Raw genomic sequence first — 20,354 nt, forward strand, 5'->3', positions numbered from 1 at the left:
GTTCCTTAAATCTCTTTAATCTTGTCCTGATAAATATACTTTCTTACTGTTTAGCTTTCTTTGAATTTCCATGTGCCTCTTTCTCATGTTTCATATAATGCCAAGTGCCAGAGAGTGGGTAAATCAAAGCTTCAGCTTTCAGAGGACTGGAGCAATCAGATGCAATTCAGCCTTTCCATCTTGGGATCACCTGTAACAAACACCAAGGAAATAAGTGAAAATACCTAATGGGACAGACCTTTTTTATTCTTCAAGAGCAAGTACACGAATACTCATATGGTTAGAGGTAGCATCCACACCTCACTCACTTATCAAGGAGTTGCAGAAGCTGTGTTGTTTAGTCCTTCACCCAGATCTTGAATTAGTCTGCAGATGAGACGAGCACAGGTGAGCCTGGAGGCCAAAAGCTTGATTTCCTAGGAAGGTAGACACATGCTAAATTAGCATCTCAAAATACTCTGCAGCACTTGCTTTGACAGCTTTTTTTTGGAGTTGAAAAATAAAAATAAATAAGCAAAGCTAGGCACCATAAGAGTTTTAGAAAAATCCAGGCACCATCTCTCCTCTGATCTATCTGAAGCCCTACCTGTAGGAGGCATTTGGAGCAAAGTGTTTTCCTGCTTGTTCACAGGACCAACCTGCTAATAAGGAAATGCAAATAGAGAGTTTCAGGCTCCGTGATTATAACACACATATTTGACATTGTTTTTTAGACATCAACATAAAATACAGGGTATAGACTGAATGGCAGCCTTTGTGAAGCGCTGATTTTGACATTACTTAGAGAAATGAATGTGCCAATTCCTGGATGAGGGAAATGGGGTAGGAAAATACTTCAGACACAGGGATAATAAATGAAGTCTGAAGAGAGTAGACATGGGAGCTGGAGTTCTCCACGTCTTCCTTGAATGACAAAAATAACTATCTCCCTTAATGGGAAGTATGAAATTACTGGTAAGTGCTTTTCAAAATACCAGCTGTTGGTCAGATTTAATCCATTATTAATTATGCCATCATGATGATAATTACTACTATTTAGACACTTCCCAAACAAGTCTCTAGTTAATGGTGGGTGCAGTCAGTTCTTGGAAGAGTAACCATTGGGCCAACTCTGATGGTGCAGCTCTGGGTCTGATAATGACAGAGCCTGGGAAATCTGCACCTACTATCAAATGGGGGTGAGAATTTCAAGCCTTTGTGTGAATGAAAAAATGCTTAAAGTAGGAAAAATCAACAATGAATTTTTAGATGGATGCATGGATTTACTCAGAGCTGGGCTCAGTTCCCTACTCTGCTGTTGGCTCACAGCATAATACTGGGCAAGCCACTGATGGGCAAATTTTCTGCCAGAGCAAACTGGTACGGCTGTTTTGCAGATGAAAAAGCAATGCCAGTTATATGTGGCAGTCACAGATTTAGTCATTAGTTTTGATGGTGGACAAGGATAATAGTCCTGTAAAAACACAGGCCAAACCCTTCATCCATGTATCCCTAGCAACTTGGACAAGACCAAGGAAAACCTGGTTGGTTTGCTGCTAGGCAGACATCTGGTTTTGATTTAAGGAGACCAAATACAGATAATGTGCTCTTTCCCTAATTAATTTGTTCTTGTGAGTAAAACACATTTACTGTTATTAGTTTGGAAAAATAATCTGTCTAAAACAGTTTAAAATTGAGGTAATTGTACTTCTCTTGGCCCATTCTTTGACTCTTCCACTCAAACCTAACTCACTGTGATATGGGAACATCTGTAAAATATAGGCAATATGAGCCCTCAGATAAGATTTCTATAAGCAAATATAATATTGGTGCAATGTGTTGAAGAATAATAATAAAATTCAATTTAATGGATTCTTAAGACCTCTTAAACATTCTGCTACTGATTAATAATTGTATGACTTGGAGCTTCCAAGCTTTTGCTTAAAAAACAAAGTAGTTTTTTACTGGGTTCTAAGTATTAGTAATGGCAAGTCTACCACCACAAACATGCTACTTTAAAAGGTACATATATTTCCTAGCATAAACAATACTGCTTCTGCATGGTTATTTAATTTTTTCACTATATAACACGTCTAAAGTAAGGGTAATTTCAAAGCTAAGCAGTGACCACAGCTTTCCTACCATCCTTTTTGGGGCCGACAGTGCTCTGTAAGTAACAGATTTGTGTGTTATCTTTATGTGTGTTCACAGTAAAGGACTGCAGCTGGCACTTAAACTGGGACGAGAGAACCTGCTTAAAAGAAGGGAAATACCTTTTGGCCTTTGGCTTACTAACTCGTCGGGGCTGTTACCAGCTAATTGCTTCATTAGCACAACAACAATGTAAAATATAGTGAGAAGACTGTTGGGAGTACACACATGAAGGCATAGCGTGACCCCGTCTAGGCTGGCATCTGCAGTCAGCGTTTGCACGAGCCTTTCATTCTCCCAAGTAAATTGGCAGTCAGAGAAAATTGAAGTACAGCACATGGAGATAAGACTATTTTAATTTCTTGCTTCAGGAAACTCAGCTGTCTCCTTGGAAAGACTGATGCCTTGTCCATGGATTCGCAGGGTGAACAAACATACTGTATCATTTAATTATTAAAGGATGGCTTCAGCATTTCCTGGCAAAATAAACTGTGGTCTTAGGCTGAATCCCAGCAACAGTGTTCCACCTGCAGGACCACACTTCTTACTGTGGGCAATAGGCACATTGCTTACTACTCTTTGGGATAATACAGCTCTCCTAACTCCGTTTCCCAATGTATACAATATTTTCTTGCCATTAGATAGCTACTGCTATTTATGGCTTTTGCAGTGTCACTTTCAAGTAGAGACCTGGCTTCTCTTATGCTGTGTTGTGCAGAAGAAGGAAAAAAAGATGGGCTGAGCATCAATCAGCTGAGCTTTTGGGTTGCTGTGGGTGCTGATTACACTGAAGCACCCCCACTGAAATATGACCAGAGAAGTCTATAAGGGTACTTTTACACTAATTATATAGGAGGATGAGTTATCTACAAGTAATACTGACAAGCCTCAAGTTGGAAGATAAAAAGGGCCATAGATGTAAATGTTTAAATTACTTGCCTTCTTATCTTAGGACCCAATTCCAGTGCCATTCACTCACTTGAATTGCAGAACAGTGCCCATAAAATCCTATGCATTCAGTCTTCCTGCCAGTCTGGGGTGTGAATTATGGAGAGGACAACTGGGAAGATATCATCAGCACATAACTTTCATCCACAGCCTTCGCTCATCTTTAAATCATCTTCTTGAGTTCTAGTCTCAGTCTGATCTAGATAGAAACCATTAGCATTTCATGGCTTGGGTTGGAGGTGCAGTCCTCATGAGCACTACTTTTGAAATCATGGGACTGTGGTGCTTACACATATGACTGTATTCCCGGTCTCAGCAAATGGAATGGTGAGAACTAGGAATTTCTCTAAAGAGTCTCTTGCTGGTTTCTTGCAGCTAGTGCTACAGAGGGTTGAGAATCTGGAGAAGTTCTAATTCAGGGGAACAACTGCATGTAGCTGAAGATTAAATATGGCATTTCTCATGAGGTGTCCATCTGGTGAGTTTTTAAGAAGTTGCACAGGATGCTCGGAGCATGTGCCAGAGAAGGAGGCTGTGGATGCAGAAAATAAGAACTTTCCAAATATCAAGGTTGAGGGTTAATGACTGAAGCCTGCCTGTGTCTTCTGCTGAATACCTTAATGATAGACTGTCACCTGTGTAAGTTATTGTCAGGGTAATTAAACCTAATAGTGTCACATCGAACTTCCCCCCCGATGTGACTCTGTTGGAGACTGTGGCATTGCACAGGCAAAGCTGTAGCCACACTAATTAGGATGAGGCAAGGTACTTGTAAGGCATAATTTAGACTGTTTCCTTTTGGGAATTGTCTGCTAATTGAGCGTGGTTCCAATGAAACTGTTCATTGTTCATGGCTGCCACAGAGATCATTTATTAAGGGTAATCAGTTAAAGCAGTGCAGGTGTCAGTGTGGGCAGAACATCTCCCACACCTTTGTCAATACATGAGGAGAAACAGGTTCGGCTTGGCTTTACGAAGCTGCCAGTTTGGCCCCCCACCCCAGACTATGTTAGCAGCATATTCGATTTAACAGGCTCCAAGAAGCAATAAACCTGGAGCATGAGGGCTCTCCAATCACTTTGGGGAACGGCAAGTCCCTTCTGGCTACAATGGTGCTGCGCTGCTTTACACAGCAGATACGGGTGTTTCTGTGGGAATTCACCCATCAGGAAGGACAGCTTCATTGCCAACATACAGCAGTCCATGAGTCTGTGGGATATCTGATTTTTATAGATCAGCTCATCCTGAGTTTGATTCAAGGCATTACTGTATTGGATTTGTTGTTTCAGCATTGATCCAACTTGCTTATCTAAGGCAGACTTTTTGTCTCTGAATGCTTTAATGCCACTTTTGGCCAATGTTATTTGGTTCTGTGGCTCTCAAAGAGCTCCCAAACTCTTAGGGGGAGATCTGTTGTCTGTTAATTGCAATAGGTTATCTCAACATTCACTATGGTATGAGTGTTTTTGAGAGATCACTTAAGTCTGTTGCTGGCCAGTCTGTCTGATGTGTTTTTGCTGGACAGAGTTACCCAACAAAATCTATATACCAAGGGCAAGATTTTTACAAAGTGCTGTAGTAAGAAGGCAGATTATTTCATACCTTTTGTTAGTGACAACTGAAATTATTCCCATGAGAAGTTACACATGTGGTATTTATAGAGCAAAACCATCTATAGTGATCTTTGTTTATTTTTCTTTCTTTTTAAAAGAAAGATGTACACTGGTTAGCCAGTTAAACGTAGTCTGATCTGTAGTGATGACAAAAAAACCATTAGCCCAGTATCTGGCATTGTTTGTGTGTGTGTGTGTGTTTGCTTGCTTTGTTTTTTTGGTTTTTTTTTTTACAGTGTGCAAATACCAAAAGAAGAGAGCTGCTTTTCCATATAAATCTGCATTTTTCTCCCCAGAACCTGTTTTATGGGTCTGTCTGCTGACTGTACCGACAGTCATATACAGAATTGAAGCACATAAAAAGTAATGTAGAAACATCCTTTAAACTAGTGAAGAGAAGATGAAAATGATCTGAACAAATTCACAGTGACAGTATTATCAGCATTTGCAACATTAATACATTCAGCCATAACCGCACCTGTTAGTAAGGAAATACTGCCTTCTAAAATATGTTTTAGTACAGTGTGTAATTTTCAGGATGTGTATTAGACACAGGATTTTACATTATTATTTCTGAAAAAGGAAACAGTGTATGGCAACTTCAAGGGGGAAAAAATGAACTAATGTAATGCAAGCTCTACTTTGAATAGTTTCTGCTCCTTTAATTTTGTTCTAATATGTTTTTAAATGTTTACATGAATAGAAGACTGGGTTTTTTCTTATAGTTTCTCCACAGTTTGCTGTTACAGAAAAAGTTTAATCATTGCCAGACGGGTAAATGTAGGAATATATACATTTATTCTGAATCCTGTATATTCATTAATGACATGGTGTTGTGCTTTATTTTTCTGAAACTTGGTGTATATCTGTTTTCATTATCCTCTTGCATTATTTGCAATGGATTTTATGGCTTGGCAGACCCACTTCAAATACTAGACATGATAAGTGGTAATAGATTTCCCATTATACAAATGCTTTTTTATCCTCTTAGTTTAATTGCTGCATTTCTCACTCCTTCTATTGTGCACTCTTGATGACCAGTGTCCCCATAGTCATTTCCTGAGCTGAAACGAGGATTAGATTTATTTGCGGGAGAGCAGAAAACACATTTGTTTCAGTATCAAAGAGAAACAGCTGTGTTTTGTTTTCAACTGGAATTTCCTCTATGCTAAAACCAATTTTCTTGGGACATCCAGGCAATTCCCCTGGCTAAAGAAGTTCTCAGAGGCTCTCAGAGGAGGGCAAATTGGATCATAATATTCAGGTTTATGTCTCAATATACTTAAATCCCAGTGCTGAGCCTGGGAGGATGAAGTGGCATGGTTCCTCTAGTCTTATTTGTAGACTGGCCCTTCAGCATCATGAAAGTAGGAAAAAACGGGTGCAAAATGATATTTTGGTTGGAAAAATTGTCTAAGATCCTCTGCTGCAGCTCCAGTGAAATTAATTGGAGACACCTGTGCACAGTGGAGAGAAGAGAAGAAAAAGCACCCTGAACAGAGGAACCAACTGTGCATGGTGAGCTGGAGGTCGGCTCTCAGGCTGCCTCAGAAATCAAACATGTGGGGTCTATGTGATCTGATCAGTCCCTTTGGGCTCCTGCAGCCATGGCAGAAGCAGAAAGAGAAGCCTCATTGCCTGGCCTCATCCCTCAAGCCATCATCAACCCCAGGTGCACATTTCTCATGCAATGCAAACAGACTCAGGGTTTTCATCTTCTGTACAAGGCTTTAAATGCATACATCTAAATTTTTCTGTAGTTAATATACACATACACATCTGTCAATATTTTCAACTCTATATAATTTTAAAGCAACAAGATGGAAGCAAGAAGAAAGTCTCTCATGTTGTTTCATGAAGGTTGACCTCTAAAGCACTGAGAGTTTACTGCATTTTAGGGGTCTGTAACTGGAATTCCTGAATTTGGAATTCGGTGTTAGTGCCTTTGGGGTTGCAATTTGTGTGTGCCACTAATGCTTCTATCCATTCAGAGCAGCCCTCTAATAGCCCTTTCCTTGCTGAAAAGCTTTCTGGGTCAGTCTGTGTCTTGTTTTCCTTCGGTTCCAAACTTATACTACCGAGTTTGCATTTGCCAAACGGTGCATGTGTCCTTCCATCTGAAAGAGTGTGAGGGTGGCCCTGGTGACTAAGTCAAAAAAATCAGTGGCAGAGCATTGCTGAGATCAGGCATCAGAGGTTAGTTATTCTGTGTCATGTCTCTAAGGAGACTCCAAGCCACAGTGTGTTTTTTCCACAGACCAATGGCTGCAAGCAGTGAATTGCAATCTCCAAACTCATCTGTGGAATCAGCAGAAATGTTGGCTGGGGAAGGAGCTCAGAGACTCTGTGTTGGTAAACTCCCAGATGTCCGTCTATTGAGACCAGCCTTTAGCCCTCAGGTATTAACTTAGTAATGAAGCTTTCTTCTGTTGATCCAGAGTTTCCCCATGGCTGCCTATAAAGGCACCATTGAGCTCTCCTGGGACCATGGTAATAAGCAGCTGAGAACCACTACTGCTGTAGTCTGAGTTCCCATAGAGACAGTAAAGAAAATTTAGCTTATTCAGCTGCTAAAAAGCGCTGGGGGATAGCCTCAGCTCAGTATAAAAGGTCAACTAAAGTGCTACTCCCAGTGTGATTTGGGTCTGAAAATCAGATGAAAGGGAGTGGTAACACTGGTCAGGCAGAGTCCTCAGCAGGTGTTGCTCTCTCAGAAGAGTGTAGGGATGAACAGTGTTTGGCAAGGAAGGCAGCAAGACCTGATGTGGCATCAGAATCCTCTCTGAAGTCCTTCCACAAAAAATTAGTGGGAAAAGTCCATGTTTTGCTATGTGATGCCCCCTAACTTGAGAAGTATGCTGGGAGGAGTGGAGATGAGCAAGAGGGGTGTTGGGACGGGGAGTACATGTGCGGCTCAGATCTACAAACCACTGCCATGGATGGGAAAAGTCTATCCTATTACCACTAATGTCTCTCTGACCCAGAGATCCAAATGGGAGGAATCTGTGTGGTCAGAGAATGATTTTGTGCTGGTTTAAAGGTGAACCAGCAGGGGAAATGAACTCACCACGAGAGAGATTATAAGTTAGAGCTGAAATTTAATAATAATATTACAATAACAACACTGACACACAAGGGAAATTGCTTTCAACTCACAAAACCCAGCAGTATAACCCAGTGTCCTGGGGCACAAACCCAAGGGGATTTGTTTGCCCTTGTGCTGAGACCCCTCTGGTTCCCCCAAGTCCAGAGCAAAAGGAAAGGAAGAAACCTGTTGGTGCAGGCGAGGGCTGTGGTCTGGGCGAGAGCGGGCATCTCCTCCTGTCAAGGTCCTGCTGCTGCTTTGGATCTGATGAGAGGTTCCCGAGGTCTTCTTACCCACCACTTATGTACCCTCAGGGAGCTCTCAGTCCCTCCCCCTGGGCGGGGACTCACACAATGGGTGATTAACTCTGGGAGCCAGGGGGTGTTGAGCTGTTGATGGCCCATTAGCAGCTCCGCCCCCCTCAGGCTGGGTGTGAAGGTGATAATGGCTCCCTGGGCAGCTGCTGCTAATGGCCCATTGACCTTGGGGAATGAATAGAGGGGGGTAGAATACACAGCTTTGATCACCCCCACACAGGGTTAGCTGGTCCCTCCTGCTGAACTAGGACAGATTTGTGGAACCAGAGGCACAGAAATAATAGTCTAATTTTTATGGTGAATGCAAAGAAAACTATAACTGTGGAAGCTCTGACATTACCATTTTGAGGCTATGCAAGTCCATGTCTACCCTGACTTGAAAAGAGAAATTGATGTAACTAAGCTTTGCAAAGACTTAGTGTTAAACCTCTGCTGTTGTTCTCTCCCAGGTATTCAAAAGTCCAGAAAATTATTCCTTTGGAAAACTGATTTTTGTGACAGCATGTGAGAGAAGTGAGATTGATGTCAGAACAGCAAGCTGAATAAAAGAACAGGTAGAGGTACCTTCTCAACTGGTGCCTTTAACATACTGTATATGTATGTCACCTCCTCTGAGCTGTTTGTATTTGATGGGGGTAGCCTGTGGATTAGGAACTGTGTCTTGTCATTGTGTGACCCACAGGCTTTTGGTTTTTCATGTCCCCTTAGTCACCAGACCTGGCTGTACAAAGCAACTTCTTTCAGGTGTGCCAAATTCACCCGGTCATGCTGGTTTTGGGCCCTTGTATGGGTCCCTCAAACTCCTTTTTGTCCCACAAAATAAGCCTTCCTGAATATCACTGGTCCCTCCAGATGGGTGTGTTGGGTCGCCAACAGTCCAAGCAACAGTCTGGTGCTATGGTTGGGAAGAAACTTCTGCTGTTTGCCACAGCAGGAACTCCTGGTGGGGGTGTGTATGGGGCTGAATTCCTGTGGGCACCCAGAGTGGTCCTGTCAGAATGAAGTATCCATTTTGCCTTCCCCTAAATTCCATGGTAATTCTACTCAAAGTAAGTTTTGGGGTTTTGACTAAACAATAATCCTTCATGAGAATCAGCTGTATCCTGGAGTGCTGCCCAGGGTTGTCCACTGTCCTCTGCTGTACGCAACAGCTTATAAAAACAAATCCTCTCCAGCAGGTTTGAAGGCACAACTCTGAACTGCTCCCTCACCAGCAAAAATCTCCAGAATGATTCATCCTCCCCCCTTTCCAAGCAGCACTCAGAATACATCATGTGTGTTGTTTAAAAAGTTAATGTTCAGCAGGTGGTTTGTGCATCCCTGGCATGGTGGCTTTGCTCTTAGGTCTGCAGGATATTGTCAATGGTTTCTGCAGATACAAAAAATTCTTTTGCAGAGAGGTTTCTTTAGCAGGACTAGTCCTGCTGTGGCCCTTACCAGCACACAGACCCACAGCATTTGTGCCAGTGCTGGGTTTCTGGTGAACTGCTTTCCTAAAGTTGAAGGCTTTTATGTCTTTTGCTCTGGTAATCTCTGGATTAGTTTTCTGGTGAAGTGTAAGTATTCACCCATGTGTGCTAAGGCATAATCTTACTTTGCAAATTAATGTGTTAATGTAGCACTAGATTCTGAGCCCTTAACAGCAGGAGACTGGTGATAGGTTTAGAAACATCAATGTGTTATTTTATTCATCTGGGCAAGATAACAGAACAGCCCTGCACTGAAAGTACCAAAAAGGGTCTATGCCCCTTCTTAGCTCAGTCTTTGCTATCCTCAACCCAAACCCCCATCCTTCTCGCTCCCTCTGCCACTGCCTAAAGCACGACTCCATTTCACAGTAATCACACATTAATTTGGAGCCGGCAGCCCCTCGCAGAGCAGGCAGAGGTGCGGAGGGAGCAGCGGCACAGAGCCATGTGAGCGGAGTGCTGGAGGCTGCGGTCGGGGAGATGTTTGCTGTGTCGCTCAAGTGCCGACTCGGGGTGGTGAGACGGCGGAGCAAAGGTATGGTCAGAGCGAAGCGGCTCCCTCCTGCCTGCGAGAGGGACTTGGAGGGGACTCACTTGAGCATTTACTTTTCCTTAGCTGAGCAGGAGGAAAAAAGCTCCATGGTCTGTGATTGATTTGCACTCTCTGTACATTGGCAGGAGGGAGTAGGATTATTTTAATTTTTTGCATGTCCTATATTTTTCAGATGTTGGATTTTTTTTTTTTTTTTACCCCGTTGACTCTCTGGATTTTTACTCTATTCATCTGCCATGGTTATTACTGCAGTAAAGTAGATTTAGGTGTGTCTCAGAGTCTCACAAGGTTTCCCTTCTCCCGTGTGGGAGCTGTTACTTTGCAGGGAGAAGCACTTTGGTGTTTGTTGGGTGTCCTGGTGCATGTCCCTCCCTGCACTCCTTCCAAGAGGGGAGTGGGTTGAAAAGATGAGAAACCTGGCAGGATAATGGGGAGAAAATCAGCTTTGAGAAGATTTGAGGAGCAGTAATATTTTATTTCAAAGTAAGTTAATCTGAGACAGAACAGTTTCTGTACTCACCATCCTGCAGCAATGCATGTGATAAGAAGGTTTTTTGTGCTAGACTGTGATCCCAGGGTCCCTCGCTCCCAGCCGAGTTGTGTGAGTGTTCGATGGTCTCTGCTCACCGGGTGTGCTGCAGCCGGTGCTCGGTCCCATCACTGTTGCCTTTGGTTTTTGGAAGGTTTGCATTTTAACGGAGCCTGGAGCGGATCTCCCCGCTGGGAGCTCTGCTCTCCTGCGCAAGCCCTTCCAGCCGGCGGCACTCCTGCAGCAGATCAAAGTCCTTTGCTGTAAAGGAAAATGACCTGCATTTTTATAGGGACCTCTAAAGCAAAACAGCTTTTAGGGGCTTGGTGTAACTCGGATACTAATGATTCCAGGCTTCGCTGAATGCATAAACTCAGCTGTTAGCCTCACTCAAGGGGAGAGAGACTTGTTTGCTGATGCAGGGATGTGTGTGCTGACACACGGGAACTCTGTCGGGACGGGCAGGTGCAAAACTTTGGTAGCAAAGGGAAGGGCCTCTGTGTAAGTTTCAGAGGCAGACTGAGTCTGGGGTGCAAATCTTGTGTGTGACTTGCCTAGTAAGTAAAGAAGTATTTGTCAGATCAAGGTTGCAATTCTAGGAGACAGACCTGAGTAGAGAGCAGGAGCCTGAGGGCTGCTACACACCCTGACATTGGTTTTTGGGGTGCAAAGAAAGCAAGGGAGCGCATGGGTTGTGATTGCCCCACTGGGCTCCTTCCTCAGGTGTGTGCCCGGACAGTGCTGGGCACACAGAGACATCAGCAAGATGCAATTTTATGCTCTTTGCTGCGCACAAGGGCACGTTCACCCCTGGGTTCTGTCCTGCTGTGGCGGCCTTGGAGCTGAGCTTACTTCAGATATACGAATTTTTATTGGCATCACTGGCTTTGACAGTTTATCCTGATGTTTCTTTGTTTCTTCTCCTTTGTGGTTTGGAGGCTTCATGGGCTTCTATCTGTACTGGAAGGAGCTTCATGTTCTGAAGCAAACAGGGTGGCGCAGGCAGGATTTCCACCTCCTAGAGTGATGCCTGGAAGTGCTTGGAATAAACATAGTTCTGGGGTCCCTTTTTAGTTGGCAGATGCCAGGAGAAGACTTGGTGTCCTATTAGTTTTTCCATTCCTTTGTCCCTGGCATACTCTTTTGCTAAACATCCTGAAGGAATTGGCAGTGGTGTTGTTAACATAATGGATTTTCCTTCTGCAGTTTTCCAGGGAAGTTAGGAATGACTGTTCTCACACAGAGAAAATAAGTGCATTTGTGTCTGCAAAACACTGTGAAAGTGCAGCCTGGGACTGTAATGAAGGTAAAAAAGCAAAAGTTATCCCTGTACTACCTGATGAAGTTTTAGTGGCTTTGCTTGAAATATTTAGAATTGACTTAAATCACCTGAATTTCTTAGTGACAGATTTAAATAAGAGAATTGCTAATCCAATGCTAAATTGTACTGCTTTGATCAAGGATTAAACTGAGCTGGAATTGGCTTTTGGGACTAGAGCTTTGAAATGAACAACCAGAGAGAGACGTTGTTACTTGTCTTCAGTATTTTGGGACAGCTAATGTTTAAAGTACATCCCCAAAAGACTGAGGAAAAATAAATGGTGCCTAGGCACTTTGGTACCAGAATGAGCCCATCATGACTGGGCAGCAACCAAGGATGGGGGCTGGTATGAATTATGTTAGTGAGTAATGAACTGTGTTGCATTTCTGTTTTGTAAGCTCTCAAAAGCTCACTAGCTGTCTGTTGCATCATAGGAGAGGATCAGACCTGGAAAAACACTTGTTATTTGGAACTAAAAATTCTCACCACCTTTGTTTTGAAGATAGGAAGATAAAGAGGTAAAGGAGTCTAGAGAGAGATGTGTGAAACAGTAGCAGGTGCCCCAGCCTAGGTATCTCTCTGTCCTCTGGTCCTGAAGTTTGTGACCCAGGGTCCCAAATCCCAAAAACATGTGATCTACCTGGGTCTGCAGCTGGATGTTTGCTGAGTGGATACTCCTTACACTAAAGTTGTGCGGAATTTAATTGTAAGGTCATGTGGTCAAATCTCAGTTATGGTGGCTGCTTAAACATCATCATGGAAATAAGGATTGATCTCCTTATATTAATTGCTACTCTCTGCTTCAAAACACCCCTTCCCACAGGCTGGCACTTCTTAGGCAAGCTTTCCCCCAATTCCCTGCCTTCTGTGCTATTTTCTTTTCCCTCCCTCTAACACTGGCTGTTCTTGACCAGCTAATCCTCTCACTTCGAAGAGAAATTCTTGCTGTCAGCCCTCTTGGATTCTTGCTTTCCTTCTCTTGCTGCCCTTGAGCTTTTCCTGGCATGAGGAACATTCACAGTTAATCCATCAGGCATTCATCGGATTGGCTGGGGGGAGGCAGCACTTCCCTGCCACAGGCCTTGGCTGTCTTTGGCCAACATCGTCTCACTGAGCTGTAGGGCTCCTCACTCCTCTGCAAGGGCCCTTCATCCTCCACAGAAGGTGCTACTGAAGACCCCAAGGAACAAACCGTCACTTGCCCAGTACGCTGATTAAGCTTTTCTCAGTATTAGTGTGTTTTTCCATTGAAAAAGCTAAACTATTTCAGTCTGGCCATGCCTGTCATTCTGCTGAGCTCAGACTGGACTGTTTGGAGAAGGGTGGTTGGTGGTTGCCTTCCCTGCTAGTCCCCAATTACAGCAGCAAATCAACTGTATTTTATAAATAAGTAAACAGAAGTGGTGGTGATCCTAAATAATTAACCAGATACATGTGTTGGATTGAAAAGTAGCAAATGAGGCAATTTAAAGGTGTCTTCACTGCTTCCCTGCTTTACAAAGCCTACAGCCCGAAGGAAGAGTTACTCTGCAGGAGTTGGTGAGACCAGGAGCTGCCTGAGCAACCAGCAGCACACACTGAGGGGCCTGGACTCCACTGCTGTGGCAGAAGAAAAGCTTGGTTGCTTGGTTTGAGATGCTCAAGCTTAAAACATGTTTATTTTTGTCCACTCTAGTTCCTCCTAATGTGTGGTGTGAATTATGTAATAAAAGTAATTTTGTCGTTCCTTTGTTGAAAGCTGTCATCTGGAACCTGCCAAGCATCACAATTTAAAAAAGAAAATACAAGTTCTGCTTTCCTTTTATATACCTCTGTGTTTTCCAGCCTTTTAAGCTTCACTGAGTCATGTTTACTACATTCTTTTTTGGACTAGATGCTTCCTCTTATATTTTGTTCTTTGTCTCTTGTGTTCGACTGAGAACTAAGAACATAAATAAACAAAGATAAACCACCCTGAAAACCACAGGGATAATCTAGAAGAATATTTTCAGAAAAACTGTCAAGTAGAGTGAGACTTGCAATAAAGTTAATGGTTTTAAAACAGCAGCTTTTATAATGAGACCCAGATTTTCAACAATACCATATCTGGGCATGAAGGCATCCTGTCTTGTTCCTTAGGCAGAAGTTGGTGCATCCTGTTCAATGTAGAAAGATGCTTGGTTTTATTTCTATGTTTTTGTTGAGAACAGTGTCATTGAAATCAATCCCAGGGACTGGGAACATGCTCTTGTGCCACACTGCCTTGTTTGCTCTATGGCAGCATTGTGTTGTAAAGCATCCTGGCTGTGTTTCATAGCAGGAAGTGTTGCTGTGAATTGGGTTTCTGTCACAAAAAGATTTGCTTACTGCAGAAAAGCAAGAAATGTGTTGTATCTCTACTTGACAAGGGAAAAAAAATTAAAATAAGGGCAGGCAGGTAAGCTGCTTCCATCTTGTGGTGTGGTGCCAAGTCCACAGTATTGCACAGTGACACATCGGAGTGAAAAGGCCTATGGAGCTTCTACTCCTGGAGGAGATAGCCATTGTTATTACTGCATTCACTCTCCAGGCCTGGAGTAGCCAATAAAACAGCAGTTTTTATTTAGGAGATGGGCAAACCACCACACAGAGAAACCACATTTCTCCCCAGAATGCAGCTGTGATGCAGATGTTGAGCCCATGATCTCAGAAACCTGAGAGCAGTTACAGCCCTTCTTGGCCACCTTTTCTTTAGGATGACTGCTGCCTCCTAGGATTTATCCTCACCTATGAGTTTTATAGCAGAAGGCATCTTGGAGGCTGCTGCGGTGAATATTTATGGGGCTATTCCTGCTGCAGCAGTGAAAACCAGGCAGTGGTGAACACAGGAAACTTCCCTGAACCCAAACCACTGAGCTGGCAGTGGCTGTGATTCCTCTTCTGTCAGCATGGCTATGCTTCAGCCCTTTCCATATCTCATTAATAACTCATGATTAGGCATATTTTATTTATGTCTCAAAATGAAGCCCATTTTTCAGCCTGATGGTGTAGCATCCCAGATGACTGTCACCTTCTCTGAGTGCTGTGGGGCTCCTTCTTCCTCCAGGCTCCAGCAGCAGAGAGGATATTGATCTCTTGGGGGTGGTAATTGAATGAAAAAGGCCCCTTGCATCCCAGAGGCAGGTGCTAAATCCTTGTGGGGAACCCAGTCTGCAAGACAGTGTGTCAGAGGTGGGATTAACCCCGCCTGCTGGAAAGGTACAGCATGTGCTGGTGTTTTGAGGACAAATCCTGACCAGCTCTCATGTGTACTTTGTTGCAACAGGAGCAAAAGCCCACACTGCCTTGCAGCGGGTACATTAGACATGTGCAGTTGCACTGGCTCAGGTGAGGAGGTGCAATGGCCCTTTGCTGCGATGCACAGTGGGTCAGAGGCTTTCTGGAGTGGTTTGGAAAATGTAGGCTTTGCTGTAGCTGTCTGTAAAAAACCCTGCAAAAAACAGGGGTGAAATCCTTATGCTCCTTGTGTCCTTTCTGTTTTGCATATAAAACCATGTGGGGGCTCTTGAGGGTATTAAAGCTAAAAACAGGGGCTTAGGACTCTGTCCCATACCTTCCATTTATATTACTTCCATTAACAATTTGTTTCTACAGGCGGTTTTAGTGGGCATCTGTTTTCTCAGTTACAATTATTCCAGCTGTCTCAGTTGAGAAAAGCCCAGCATGGCGAGAGTAGGTGCCTGTTACTGACCAAGGCTTGTTTATGTGGATGGGTTTGCCCACTGGATGCAGGGCCTTGAACCATTGCCCTCTGCCCTCTGTGTCCCCTGGCACAAGGACACGTCACAGGCACACACGGGCAGTCCCTGAGGCTGGGATTTGCTGCTGACTTGCATCTCTGACTTGCAAGCTCACACAGGCATTTTTTGAGAATGAAGAAAAAATTTTCTCAACTCGGATGTCATTTAATCTGCTTTATCATAAAGAAGAAAACCAGGCCTTGAATTTGCAAAGTTGTAGAAGGTCCATGAGGTCACCACTGGCCAATCTGCAGAGCGTGTGAGAGAAAGGAATGCAAATTCACATGGTACTGTGGTTTGACAGTTCCTATTTAACTATTTTTAAGAAAAAACTCAGTTCGCCAAAGTTGTAAGATGCAGTGAGCTCAGGGTCAATAAAAGAAATATTTTAAAATATTATTTCAGAATTAGCATCTTGCTGTTTATAAGGTGTGTCTAAAGTTTCTCTATTTCCATTCTATACATGTAACCAGAGAGGTTTGGATGTTAAAACCATGGCTCTAAAGAAAGTTGTTTTCCCTGTTTGTCACTGAGCTACGTTCCTCCTGACCCCATTCCTTACGTATAGCTATGGGAGATTTTTATCAATGTCTTGTAAGTCAATGAATAACACAAACAGCTTGGAAGGTAGCATTTAAAACAGGTGAGGAAATACCTTGATTTCCCAATCCCCTGTACAACTTTTTATCTGTAGCATCTCTTCACTCATGTACAGGTGTCTGACTTTCCATGCTCACAGGGATGTGCCAAATCAACAATTCTTCATTTACTTGGGGAACTGACAGGGAATCTGCAGTGGGTCTGTCTGGAGGCCAATCTGCTCCTGTGCCCCAGGGCCATGTCAAGGAAATTGTTTTAGCTTTTCAGTTGCTCTGCTCTCTCAGTGTGACAGTAAGTACTTTTTCTGTTTTAATTGCAAAAATCCACCTAAATTTGACAGAATTGAAAGTCTAAAATCACCCCACAGGCACTCCCAGTAAATTCTGTGTAATAATGTTTTCCCTACCCATCAAAGTCTTAAAATTCAGGCTCCCAGCAGGCTGCTTTGTGCCTCCAGTGTGACATCTGGAGCAATAAGACAAAATTATAATTCCACATCAGTAATAATGATTTTTCTTCCTTAATTTCTTTCTTCTACGTTCACCTACAAAAATATACTTTTTAAAGGTGCTAGCAAGGCAGGAACTTGAGTTACCTACAGACTGATGTTATTAGTGTGGGATGTTTTATGTCCTTGCTGGCAGACCTAGAATTTCTATCCTGTCTCAGTGTAAATACTCGGTAAGGAAGTAGGTTTTCATTTCATTCTTTTATGGAACTACTTTGAATAGTAATGCATAAAATGAAAAGGCTTTATTAGCTAGCAAAATATTTTAACAATGCATTGCAGAAGAGTAAGAGGGCAAAAATAATGTGAAGTGAGGTTTCAGCATTCTGCCTCTGGAGGAGTCCTGAAGTGATGATAAGGCCACATATTGGCAAAGTATAAAGGGCTGTATCTTAATTTTGTATTTTTGTAGTCTAGCCAAAAAAAAAGATGTTTCCATGAGTTACAGAAACAATCAGAAAGCTAAACAACATTGGCTTTTGCTGTAGGCTGAAATTACAGTCATTTTTCAATTACTTTCAACAAATCTGGTGGCCACCAGCTGGCTCTCTTAATGCAAGTGTTAGCTAATAACAAGAAGTGCTTCTCTAGCTTTCCACTCCCTCCTGGATATGTTGTGCTAGCTCCTTTAGCTTGGCTAAAAGGAGTAATCTGTCTCCTTGCAGAGTGTGTGGGGAGAGGGTCTGAAAAGGATCCCTCTCTTCACTTTGGAGTCTGTTGCATGGGCTATTTACATCCCACCATACTCAGGGGAAGGAAAATAACACTGTGCCTCATCCTTGTGTCTAAATCCTTGCAAAAAATAAATCCATTGTTTTCTTTTAATATGGTTTTAAAAACTTATCTCTAAATGTACTGTGTTGCACATTTGAGGCTCACTGGGTCCGACATGCTGGAGTCAGGATTGTGTCCTTGCCTGGGCTGGCAGTCTAGTGATGAACTCTTCTCCTCTTCTTGGTTTCACTCAGCTCCTGAGGGTTATTGTAACCTAGTTTTTTTTGTGAGCAATTTCCTTTCCTCTCTCTTCCACTTGCTCTTTTTGCTTTACAGAGGATAGCCAGATTAATCTTATAAAACCATGGAAATCAACAGCACTGCGTAATTCAGGGCTTGATAACTGACCATAGGGGGCACAGGGGAAGGGTTGTGATCCTTACAAAATCGCCATATGATATATCAATCCCCAAGACATGTCTGCATTTCCTATTTTTGCCCTTGTAATCTATTTCAGGAAACACAAAAACGAAAGGAAGCTAAGTGCCTTTTCAAATAAATGGTCTGTCTTTTGTAACCTATATGCCCCTTCTCATCTGGGTGCATTGGACTGTAGTGGAACAGTCATGAGATAATGTTTTCTCCTCATACACACTCTTTTTTTTTTTTTTCTGCTGAGAAAACATGCCTGAGCAGAAAATGAATGCTTTGGGCACTTGTCCAGAATCCTGCACTGGTTTCCTTCATACTATTGCTACGTGTGTGCTGCTTGGATAGATCAGCATCCATTGCACTGAGGCCAACCACCAATTAAAAGAATGAAAGGAATTGTAAACCAACACCTGCTAAGGTGTCTTTTTGTGAGCATAATTTACACCAAGGCACCTCAGCCAATACATGAAGTTACCAGAGGCTCAGCTCTTCCTACGAGATGTGGTCTTTTCTCTGCTGGCTGGCATGTAACTGAGAGGAAATATCAGCCTTTTTCAGTCAAGGGCGTTGCACATTAATCTTGGGGCTTTTTCCTCACCCCTCTCTGCTTGGTTTGCTTAAAATACAACTCTAAAGTTTTGGGAAATTAGGAATGTAGCTCAGGCCTCTGGCAGTGAGGAATGCAGTCTTTCTCTCCATTTAATTTCTTCCCAGGTCTGTTGCAACTGTGTGAATTGGGAGAGTCAGAACCCAGAGATCCATGGAATCTGTAGAGTTTTGATGTACTTACCATTAGATACTCCTTCTGGGGTCCAGGATGATCTTTCTAAACACAGACTAAAAAGGAAGAGACATTTTCCTGAGAAACAGGCAATGACTGGGTGGTGGGGACATTAGTGTAAGAAGAGAGATCCCAGCTCAGATCCCTGATGTGCCTGATTTAGATCTGCAGTTGGAATTGGCATCTCAGGTTATTTTAAGGTATCAACTATGACATGTGCAGTTTCTGCATCATCACAGAAACCACAAAAGAAAAATTCTGTTTTTGCAAGAAAAAAATATTTCCCCACTTGGATCCATTGCCAATGTGACAAGAAAATCCCAGAGATTTAAATCCAATAACACAAGTTTCTCTTCCTGCAGTAATTCTTTCTCTGCTTATGAGTGAGGGCTTCAAGGTTAAGGAGTGGTTTATCCAATATCTGATCGGTGATCCCAGCTGGAAAATAAAATAGTGTCCAGTTAGTTTACTTACCAAGTGCTGTTCCCATGTATTACAATACCTGTGATCTTACATCCCAGAGATACTGGAAAGGTCTTTCTTTGACAAAATCATCCCCAACTGATTAAGCAGGAAGAAATAACTCCTTTTTGTTTCTATGATGTGTAGCTGAACAGTCATAAAGATGAGCATTTTCAGAAATCAAGGAATTTAAGTAGTAATAATACACTGTCCCTGTTCCTCCTGTAAACATTGCTTCCCTGAGCAATTAATTTCTTATGCATTTTCTTTCTTTAAATCTATTGTGTCTTCTGATGAACTCCCTTCCTGCCCTGGAAGGAGCTATTGCTTACAGTTTTGTCTTCAAGCAATGAACATATTAATAGATATTAAAATGACTCAAGAAATTCAGGTATTAGAGCACTCGCATTTATACATTCCTTTCTGGGAAGAAAACACAAAGAAATGTAGAGGGGATAAACCAGTCTGATTTGAACAACAAAAAGCAATTTGAGCATCCCTCACAGGGAAATTAAAATTATGGTGATGTTTCTGATATATTGTTATGGGAAAACAATCAAGAGCTGAACTCTTGTGGAGCAAGTTTGTGTCTGTCTGACTAAAGTATCATTTGGTACAGTGCAGCAAGCTGGTTTCAAGTTGCCAGCAGTGCTGGAGATGTGCTGATGGTTAAAGCCTCTATGGCCAGGTGCACCCTGATTTTGGGAATTCAGGAGCTGAAGTAAACCTCACTCACCTCCTGATGCTGCAGCATGTCTATATTACTGCTGAATAATGCAAATGGATTAGCTGCAGTCATGGGCTCATGCTCCCAGTACTCCATAGGGACATACCCAATGAGAGACCAAGAGGTTGGCCCTGTTCCCCTCAGGTAGTAGGCATCAGGTGAAGTTCAACCTAAGAACAGAATGTCATCAGCCTTTAACTCCTGTCACAGCTGACGGTCTCCAGAGGTGACCCTGGGTCATAGAAAGAAGTTTTTTTCATGTGAGTCCCACTCATGTATGGGTCAGAGCCTGGATCCTCTGTTCTCACTGCTTGGGGGCTGATTTCAGATTTGTGCTGAGTCTCCCCACCACTGCTCCAGGGAATGTGATTTAGAGCTGTACTGCCTGGAGAGAGTCCAGTCTGAGC

The 20,354-nt window shown here is 42.8% G+C and overlaps 1 protein-coding gene and 1 long non-coding RNA gene across 2 annotated transcripts in view; one reads left to right on the plus strand and one right to left on the minus strand.

The window, feature by feature from the left end:
• The window catches only part of GRIP2 (glutamate receptor interacting protein 2), a 252,171-nt gene that overhangs the window by 119,618 nt on the left and 112,199 nt on the right, over positions 1–20,354 (plus strand). The gene's annotated exons all lie outside the window — the stretch shown is intronic.
• Positions 38–10,847, minus strand: LOC139669257 (uncharacterized). The gene is made up of 3 exons (XR_011697215.1): positions 10,636–10,847; positions 309–416; positions 38–190 (listed from the first exon to the last, which is right to left on the minus strand). It is a non-coding gene; the product is annotated as an uncharacterized lncRNA (long non-coding RNA).

This window comes from Pithys albifrons, chromosome 3 (genome assembly GCF_047495875.1).
Source record: "Pithys albifrons albifrons isolate INPA30051 chromosome 3, PitAlb_v1, whole genome shotgun sequence".
NCBI lineage: Eukaryota > Metazoa > Chordata > Aves > Passeriformes > Thamnophilidae > Pithys > Pithys albifrons.